Genomic DNA, 9,426 nt, shown 5'->3' with positions numbered 1-9,426 from the left:
GTAGGCACCCCCAGTTGCCAGGGAAGCCATTTCTGACTTTATCTCACAGAGGTCCCTGGGAAGTGCAGTCAAAGGAATTGGGGAAGGGCCATGGGAGAAGGAGACTTCCAGCTGAACTTTGGAATAATTTTGACTTAGCAAGAACTTTCCTGGGCAGAATCTGGGGTCGGGTGGGATGGGAAGTGCAGACACGGAGCACAGAAGCTGTGGCAGGCAGGCAGGGGGTGAGAAAGCAAGCCTGAAAGCCCAGCTTGCTTTCTCAGCAGGGAGGCTTGTAGCCTGGGGCAAGATGTCAGCCCTGTGCACTGGAGGTCTGGATGTAAATTCAGCTCTGTTGGCTGTTGAGGGAGCACAGTGGGAGTGAGATTGGCCTTGCTGGCTGCATGGGAGTTGGGTGAGGTCTGTCACTGCTGGCTTTACCCCACTTCCCTGGCAACCTGTACAAAGCAGCAAAGGCAACAATATTCCCCCATGGAACATAACATATTCCCCCTTGCAACATAACTCCATTTGCCTGAGAACCAACCCCCATCCTCCACAGTGACTGCAGCAAGCTCCACCCAAGGAGAGTCTGAGCTAAGACACTCATTTCCTCGCCCCCACCGATGGTCTTTCCCTACCTACCCTGGTAGCCAAAGACAACAGGCATAAACTGCGGGGGCTCTGTGGCCCCATCCATCACCGGAGAAACCTTCATACTTATCCAGCAACCTTAGGGCAAGCTCATATGCCCTCATACTACTGCAGCTGATGCTTTCTTGTGGGTGCTACCACTTGGCTGGAGGCCAACCAACTCAAACCATTACAGCAATTTGTAACAGAACAATCCCGCTCCAAGGAAGGAGAAAACAACAGCTAATTCCACCACCTGTAACATCCTGCCTAACCAGAGGTCCTGAGTCTGTCCATGTGACAACTTCACTGCTAGCATAAACAGCATTCAAGAAAACCAGTTCACTAAACAAAACTACAACTGAAAACTCTTGCAGAGTCCACTTCACTCCCCCGCTATCTCCACTGGAGCAGGTGCTTGTATCCACAGCTGAGAGACCTGAAGATGGATCACATCACAGGACTCTTTGTAGACACTCCCCAGTACTAGCCCAGAGCCCGGTAGCTCCACTGGGTGGCTAGACACAGAAGAGTAATAACAATCACTCAGGAAGCCCCATCACTAGGGGAAGATGGAGAGCACCACATCAATGGATGGCCCTGTGGGACAAAAGAATCTGACAGCCACCCTTGGGTCCTGGATCTTTCCTCTGACATAGTCTACCCAAATGAGAAGGAACTAGAAAAACAATTCTAGTAATATGACAAAACACAGTTCTGCAATACCCCCAAAAGATTATACTAGCTCACCAGCAATAAATCCAAACCAAGAAGAAATTTCTGAATTGCCAGAAAAAGAATTCAAAAGGTTGACTGTTAGGCTACTCAAGGAAGCACCAGAGAAAGGTGAAAACTAGCTTAAAGAAATTTTAAAGGTAATACAGGCTATGGATGAAAAACTCTCCAGAGAAATACATATCACAAAGAAAAAACAATCACAATTTCTGGAAATGAAAGATGCACTAAGAGAAATGTAAATTACACTGGAAAGTTTCAACAGAGGAGTCAAACAAGTAGAAGAAAGAACTTCAGAGCTTGAACACAAGGCTTTCGAATTAAACCAATCCAACAAGACAAAGAAAAAAGAATTAAAAATAAAAATGAACAAAGCCTTCAAGAAGTTTGGGATTATGTTAAACAACCAAACCTAAGAATAACTGGTGTTCCTGAGGAAGAAGAGAAATCTAAAAGTCTGGAAAACTTATTTGAGGGATTAATTGAGGGAAACTTCCCCAGAAAATTTATTGAAAAAAGATAATTGCCTAGGCACACAACCATCAGGTTATCTAAAGTCAGGATGAAGAAAAGAATATTAAGAGCTATGAAGAAAAAGCATCAGGTAACCTATAAAGGAAAACCAATAGAATTAACAGCGGATTTCTCAGCAAAAACCCTACAAACTAGAGGGGATTGAGGTCCTATCTTTAGCCTTCTTTAGCAAAACAATTATCAGCCAAGAATTTTGTATCAAGCAAAACCAAGCCTCAGAAATGAAGGAAAGATAAAGTCTTTTTCAGACAAACAAATGCTGAGAGACGTCACCACTACCAAGCCAACACTCCAAAAAAAAAAAAAAAAAAAAAGAAAAAAGCTAAAAAGAGCTCTAAATCTTTAAACAAAATTGAAATACACCCCAAAATAGAACCTCCTTTAAGCATAAATCTCACAAGGTACAGAATGGCAGAATGGATAAGAATTCACCAACCAAATATCTACTGTCTTAAAGAGACTCAATGAACACATAAGGACTCACATAAACTTAAGGTAAAAGGGTAGAAAAAGATTCCATGTAAATGGACACAAAAAGCAAGCAGAAATAGCTATTCTTATATCAGACAAAACAGAACTTAAAGCAACAACAGTTAAAAAAGACAAAGAGGGACATTATATGATGATAAAAGGACTAGTCCAACAGGAAAATATCACAGTCCTAAAGATATAAGCTCCTAAGACTGGAGCTCCCAAATTTATAAAACAATTACTACTAGGCCTAAGAAATGAGATAGACAGCAACACAGTAATAGTGGGGCACATCAGTACTCCACTGACAGCACTATGCAGGTTATCAAGACAGAAAGTCATCAAAGAAACAATGAACTTAAACTATAATCTAGAACAAATGGGCTTAACAGATATTTACAGAACATTTTACCCAACAACTGCAGATTATACTTTCTATTTATCAGCACATGGAACTTCCTCCAAGATAGACCATATGATAGGCCACAAAACAAGTCTCAATAAATTTAGGAAAATTGAAATTATATCAAGTACTCTCTCAGATCACAGTGGAATAAAATTGGAAATCAACTCCAAAAGAAACCCTCAAAACCATACAAATACATAGATATTAAATAGCTTGCTTCTGAATGATCATTGAGCCAAAAATGAAATCAAAATGGAAATTAAAAAATTCTTTGAACTGAATGATAACAGTGACACAACCTATAAAAACCTCTGGGATGCAGCAAAGGCAGTCCTTAGAGGAAAGTTCGTATCGTTAAATGCCTATATCAAAAAGTCTGAAAGAACACAAATAGACAATCTAAGGTCACACCTCAGGAGATAGAGAAACAAGAACAAACCGAACCCAAACAAAGCAGAAGAAAAGAAATAAGCATGATCAGCACAAAACTAATGAAACTGAAACAGCAACAACAAAAAATACAAAAGATAAATGAAACAAAACCTGGTTCTTTGAAAAGATAAATAAAATTGATAGACCATTAGCGAGATTAACAAAGAAAAGAGGAGAGAAAATCCAAATAAGCTCAATTAGAAGTTAAATGGGAAATATTACAACCATACCACAGAAATACAAAAGATCATTCAAGGCTACGATGAACACCTTTACGTGCACAAACTAGAAAACCTAGAGGATATGGATACTTTTCTGAAATATACAACCCTCCTCGATTAAACCAGGGAGAAATACAAACTCTGAAGAGACCAACACGAAGCAGTGAGATCAAAATGGTAATAAAAAAAACTGCCAAGAAAAAAAAGCCCAGGACCAGATGGATTCACAGCTGAATTATATCAGGCATTTAAAGAAGAATTGGTGCCAATCCTACTGACACTATTATAAAATATAGAGAAAGAGGGAACCCTTCCTAGTGTATTCTATGAAGCCAGTATAACCATAATACACAAACCAAGAAAGGATATAACAGCAACCAAAAAGAAAACTATAGACCAATATCTCTGATAAACACAGATGCAAAAATCCTCAACAAAATACAAGCTAACCAAATCCAACAGCATATCAGAAAGATAATACCCTATGATCAGGTGTGTTTCATACTAGAGATCCAGGGATGGTTTAACATATGCAAGTCAATAAATGTGATATGTCACATAAACAGAATTAAAAACCAAAATCATATGATCATCTCAACAGATGCAAAGAAAGCATTTGACAAAGTCCAGCATCCCTTTATGATTAGAACTCTCAGCAAAATTGGCATAGAATGGACATACCTTAAGGTAATAAAAGCCATCTATGACAAACCCACAGCCAACAGTAAACTGAATGGAGGAAAGTTGAAAACATTACCCCTGAGAACCAGAACAAGACAAGAATGCCCACTTGTACCACTTCTATTCGGCATAGTACTGGAAATCCTAGCCAGAACAATCCAGACAAGAGAAAGAGATAACGGGCATCCAGGTCAGTAAAGAGGGAGTTGAACTGCCACTGTTTGCTGATGATATGATCATATACCCAGAAAATCCTAAAGACTCATCCTAAAAGCTCCTAAATCTGATAAATGAATTCTGTAAAGTTTCAGAATACAAAAATCAATGTACACAAGTCAGTAGCACTGCCATACACCAACAGCAACCAAGCTGAGAATCAAGTCAAGAACTCAACCCCTTTTATAAAACCTAGAAAACCACAATGACAATGACAAAAACTTAGAAATTTTCCTAACCAAGGAGGTATAAGACCTCTACTGGAATATAACAAAACACTGCTGAAAGAAAACGTAGACAACACGAACAAATTGAAACACATCCTATGTTCATGGATGAGTAGAATAAATATTGTGAAAATGACCATACTACCAAAAGCAATCTACAAATTCAGTGCAATTCCTATCAAAATACCATCATTAATCTTCACAGAACTAGGAAAAACAATCCTAAAATTCATATGGAATCAAAAAAGAGCCCACATAGCCAAAGCAAGGCTAAGCAAAAAGAACAAATCTGGAGGCATCACATTACCCGACTTAATAATATACTATAAGGCCGTAGTCACCCAAACAGCATGGTACTGGTATAAAAATAGGCACATAGACCAATGGAACAGAATAGAGAACCGATAAGTAAAGCCAAATACTTACAGCCACTGATCTTCAACAAAACAAACAAAAACATAAAGTGGGGAAAGGACACCCTACTTAGCAAATGGAACTGCGATCATTGGCAATCCACATGTAAAAGAATAAAAGTGGATCTTCATCTCTCACCTTATACAAAAATCAACTCAAGATGAATCAAAGACTTAAATCTAAGACCTGAAACCATAAAAATTCTAGAAGATAACATCAGAAAAACTCTTCTAGACATTGGCCTAGGCAAAGAGTTTATAGTCAAGAACCCACAAGCAAATGCAACAAAAACAAAGATAAATAGATGGGACTAAATTAAATTAAAAAGCTTCTGCACAGCAAAATAAATAATCAGTAAAGTAAAGAGACAACCCACAGAGTGGGAGAACATTTTTGCAAAGTATGCATTCGACAAAGGACTAATATCCAGAATCTACGAGGAACTCAAATAAATCAGCAAGAAAAGAAATGAAATAATCCCATCAAAAAGTGGGCTAAGGATATGAATAGACAATTCTCTGAAGAAGATACACAGTGGCCAAAAAACATGAAAAAATGCTGAACATTGGTAATTGTCAAGGAAATGCAAATCAAAACCACAATGTGACAGGCACCTTACTCCTACAAGAATGGCCATAATTAAAAAATAAAAAAAGTAATAGATGTTGGCATGGATGTGGTGAAAAGGGAACACTTTAAACTGCTAGTGGGAATGAAAACTAGTATAATCACTGTATTAGTTCATGTTTACACTGCTATAAAGAGCTACCTAAGACCAGGTAATTTATAAAGAGAAGAAGTTTAATTGACTCATAATTATCCATGGCTGGGGAAACCTCAGGAAACCTACAATCATGGCAGAAGACAAAGGGGAAGCAGGTACCTTCTTCACAGAGTGGCAGGAGAGAGAGAAAGCGAAGGGGGCACTGCCAAACACTTTTAAACCATCAGATCCCATAAGAATCACTCACTATCATAAGAACAGCATGGGAGAAACTGCCCCCATGATCCAATCACCTCCCATCAAGTCCCTTCCTTGACACATGGGGATTACAATTTGAGATGAGATTTGGGTGGGGACACAGAGCCAAACCATATCAACCACTATGGACAACAGTATGGAGATTCCTTAAAGAACTAAAAGTAGATCTATGATTTGATCCAGCAATCCCACTACTGGGTATCTATCCAGAGGAAAAGAAGTCACTATATGAAAAAGACAGTTGCACATGCATGTTCATAGGAGCACAATTCGCAATTGCAAAAACATGAAACTAGTTCAAATGCCCATCAATTAACAAGTGGATAAAGAAAAATGTGATATACCTATATATACCATGGAATACTACTCAGCCATAGAAAGGAATGAAACAATGGCATTTGCAGAAACCTGGATGAAGTTGGACACCATTATCCTAAGTGAAGTAATTCAGGAATGGAAAATCAAACGTGGTATGTTCTCACTTATAAGTGGCAGCTAACCTATGAGGACACAAATGCATAAGAATGATACAGTAGACTTTGGGGACTTGCCAGGAAGGGTCAGGGAGGGAAGGGATAAAAGACTACACATTGGGTACAGTGTACACTGACTGCTCATGTGACGGGTGCACCAAAATCTCAAAAATCACCACTAAAGCACTTATCCATGTAACCAAACACTACCTGGTCCCCCAAAACTATTGAAATAAAAATAAAAAATAAAGAAAATAGGGTATATATACATCATGGAATACTAGGCAGCCTTAAAAAAGAACAAAATCATGTTCTTTGCAACAACACGGATGCAGTTGGAGGCCATGATCCTAAGCAAAGTAATACAGGAACAGAAAACCAAATACTGTATGTTCTCACTTATAAGTGGAAGCTAAACATTGGATACTCATAGACATAAGATGGCAACAATAGATGAGACTACTAGAGAGGAGAGGGAAGGAGGGAGTCAAGGGTTGAAAAACTAGCTATTGGGTACTATGCTTAAAATCTGGGTGACAGAATCATTCACACACCAAGCCTCAGCATTGCACAATATTCCCATGTAACAAACCTGAACATGTAGCCCCAGATCTAAAATAAAATTTGAAATTATTTTTAATAAATAAACAAATAAATAAAATAAATAAGGACATTTTCACTTTTCATTATAGAATTAATCTGATTAACTAATGTCCTACATAAATTATCTTAATGTTAAGAGGTAAACTATCATCAGCAGATAAAACTCATTAATAAGACTGACCAGTGATGACAGAAGAAGCACTGCTTAAAGCCATAATTTGAATGAGATTGAGAAAGAAATGCCATTTTATTAACATTCTATATGGAGAAACTGAGGTTGTATTCTACTCAATTTATTTTGGTTCCTCACACACCACCTTGCTCCATATAAGATGAAGCAATGCCATATTCTGTAGTCTTGCAATATCCCATATGATGCTTCATGTTTATAATATGGGTTGTTAGTATTATTATTAGTATTCCATAAAATAGATTAATAAGTTCTCATTTCCTCTCCATAGTATTTTATGTAATTTGACTTCCTTTTCTTCTTTTGATGTCAGTACATATTTTCAAAAAATTAGAAAATAGGAAAAGATTAGAACTGATGATTTTTAGTTATACTTTTAATTTGATATAATTGGAGGTTCACAAACAGCTTTAAGGAATAATACAGAGAGATCCTATGTACCTTCTATCCAGCTTCCCTCAGTGATAGCCTCTTCAAAACCGCAGTACAATATCACAACCAGGATGTTGACATGCTATCGGCAAGATACAGAACAACTCCACTGCTCCTTTATAGCCATCCTTGCAGTGGTGACCAGTCATCTGTTCTCCATTTCCATAATTTTGTCATTTAGAGCATGTCCTATAAATCAATTTATACAGTATTTAACTTTTTAGCATTGGCTTTCTCCACTCAGTATAATTCCTTAGGGATTCATCCACATTGTCATAAGTATTCTTTTATTGAGGAGTAATACTCTATGATATATGGATGTACCAGTTTGTTTCGCTACTCACCTGTTGAAGGACATATGGGTTGTTTGAAGTTTTTGATTACCATAAATAAAACATCCATGACAAGTGTTTGTGTGAACATGAAATTTCACTTCTCTGGGATTGCCCAAGGATACAGTTCCTGCATCATATGTGAGTTGCATGTTTAGTTTCATAAGAAAATGTCAAATTGTATAACATAGTGGTGGCACCATTTTTCATTCCCAACAGCAATGTATGAGTGATTCAGTTTCTCTGAATCTCTGTCAGCATTTAGTGTTGTTGTTATGTTTTATAATAGTCATTCTGATAAGTATACAGTGATTTCTTTTTGTGATTATAATGCATTTCCCTAAAGACTGATATATTTTCTGGTGCTTATCTGTCAAGTATATATCCCCTTTGGTTAAATACTTGTTCATTTCTTTCTTTATCTTTATTTTTATTGTGACAGGGTTTCCGTACGTTGCCCAGGCTGGTCTTGAACTCCCAGGCTCAAGAGGTGCTCCCACCTCAGCCTCATGAGTAGCTGGGATAACAGGTCCATATCACCACATCTAGCTCCGTGTCTTTTTCTATTTGGATTATTTGTTTACTGTTGAGTTTTGAGTGTTCTTAAAATATTCTAGATGCTAGACATTTGTTAGACGGATGGTTTGAAAATATTTTCTCCTAGTTTGCAGCTTGATTTTTCATCTTCTTAAAAGGATATTTCACTGAGAAAAATTTAAAACCTTTTTTTTTTTTCTTTTTTTTTTTTTTTTTAAGACGGAATCCCGCTCTGTCACTTAGGCTGCAGTGCAGTGGTGTGATGTCAGCGCACTGCAACCTCCGCTTCCTGGGTCCAACCAATTCTCCTTCCTCAGCCTCTTGAGTAGCTGGGATTACAGGCACACACCACCATGCCCAGCTAATTGTTTTGTACTTTTAGTAGAGACAGGGTTTCGCCATGTTGGCCAGGCTGGTCTCAAATTCCTCACCTCAGGTGATCTGCCTGCCTCGGCCTCCCAAAGTGCTAGGATTACAGGCATGAGCCACCATGCCCAGCTGAAAATTTTAAACTTTGATGAAGTCTAATTTATTAATTTTGTCTCATATGGATTGTGATTTTGGTGTCAAGTCTTAAAATTCTTGCCTGACCCTACATCTCCAAGATTTTCTCCTATATTTTTTCCTAAAAATTTCAGAGTTGTATGTTTTACATTTAAGTCTGTGACCTACTATGAGTTAACTTTTGTATAAGGTATAAGATTTAGGTTGGATTCATTTTTTCCTATTGTGTTCCAGTACCATATGTTGAAAAATGTACTATAGTTTTGAAGCTGCTATCATTGATGGAAGCTGGGTAGAAGGTACATAGAATCTCTCTGTATTATGCCTTAAAACTGTTTGTGAACCTCCAATTATCTCAAATTAAAATCTACCTATCCTCCATTGAATTACTTTTGCACCTTTGTCAAATATCAGTTGAGCATAT

The sequence above is a fragment of the Pongo abelii genome, chromosome 4, assembly GCF_028885655.2.
Source record: "Pongo abelii isolate AG06213 chromosome 4, NHGRI_mPonAbe1-v2.0_pri, whole genome shotgun sequence".
In the NCBI taxonomy this organism is placed as follows: domain Eukaryota; kingdom Metazoa; phylum Chordata; class Mammalia; order Primates; family Hominidae; genus Pongo; species Pongo abelii.
Note: the sequence above shows the minus strand (reverse complement) of the source record.